The sequence below is a fragment of the Elephantulus edwardii genome, unplaced genomic scaffold (genome assembly GCF_000299155.1).
Source record: "Elephantulus edwardii isolate Elephantulus edwardi_28Jun2011 unplaced genomic scaffold, EleEdw1.0 scaffold00101, whole genome shotgun sequence".
In the NCBI taxonomy this organism is placed as follows: domain Eukaryota; kingdom Metazoa; phylum Chordata; class Mammalia; order Macroscelidea; family Macroscelididae; genus Elephantulus; species Elephantulus edwardii.
Window position 1 is genome coordinate 4,440,940 of NW_006399851.1, and position 1,506 is coordinate 4,442,445.

Below are 1,506 nucleotides of genomic sequence, written 5' to 3' on the forward strand. Positions count from 1 at the left end.
GTAGGGTTGGGTCATTACGAGTCATACTGGACTCTCCGAAACCTAACAATCACCTTTGTGTTGGCAGCACATGGTAACTGGGGAATTGGGGTTAGATGTGTCAGAGTCAGTAAGATTGGCTCAGGATGGGGCAGGATTCAGAGCTATTGTACATAGGGACGCTGTGAGTAGCAGGCGACTCAATTGTACATAAAAACAATAAGTCATCAGAGCTCCCTGATACATACACATAAATAATTTTTTTATTATTTAACATAAAGGCATATAATAGCAAAATTATGCGTAGTCTGATCCTCAACATAACATCAACAATTGTAATGGTTTGACATAATAATTATTACAAGAGATTCTGTCCTATGCTTTTGCCCTTATGTTTCCAAAAAAAGTTGTTTCATCCTCAAATAATCAGTTCTCTAGGATTAAATCTTAATAGGGATTTCTTTCCATTATTATCAAGGAGTCAAGTATTTAAAAGTGTGTATGTTTTAAAACTACCAGCATATTTGTTATCAAGAATCGGCAGCATGTCTTTCAGCGCATGATTACTATCATGACCATGGTTGACCGAGCAGCTTCTTGCTTCTTTCAGACTGTGCATTTTTCATCTGAGCTTTTCAATTCCTGGGAAGATAAACATACTTAGAGAACATGATCTTCATTATATGACTTTCTCACAATGACCAATTAATATTTTGTGATCTATAATTAATTATCAAAGGCATGTGTTTAAATCCACCAGCTGATCCCAGGGAGAAAGATGGGCAGTCTCCTTCTATGTGACATCCTGACTCAGAAAGCCCACTGGAGAATCAACTATGAGTCAGTTCCAACTTAACAGTACTTAACAACAGCAATTAAGGATCTCTGGTTTTAGTATTTAAAACCAGAAATTAAAAAACTGAGGTATAGAACAAAAACAAGAAAACTTTAACATTTTTCATATGGTTATTTCCAAGGAAATGTGTTCTGCTTCACAAATAGATCTGATATATTGAACACTATTGTTCAAAGATTAGGTGAGCTGTAGGATGGGATTAAGGGAATGCCATTGATCCAGGAAGAAAACAAAAGTCATTACAAAGAAGAGAAAGAAAAGATCACACTGACTGTTAGAAGAGACTCTGAAAATCATGCTAGAATATGGAGAGGCCAAAACAAAGGGAAGAAATGCTGGAAGAACAGATTTTAAAGGGCAGCGTGAGAAGATAAAGCAAAGTATTATAATGAAATATGCAAAGAGCTGAAGTTAAAAAAAAATAAAAAGGGAAGAAAACACTAGACATTTCTCAAACAAAAAGAACTGAAGAACAAGCCTATAATTAATTTCAAATTCAAGCCTCTAATTGCAATGCTGAAGATTTTTTCAATACTGCAATACTATGGGCAAAAAAAAAAAATGGGCCACTCTACCAAAAACAAAACAAAACAGAACAAAACAAAAGAAAAAAACGTTGGCCAACACGGAAACATTTCAGGAGGCAGTATATGATCAAGAACTAAAGACAA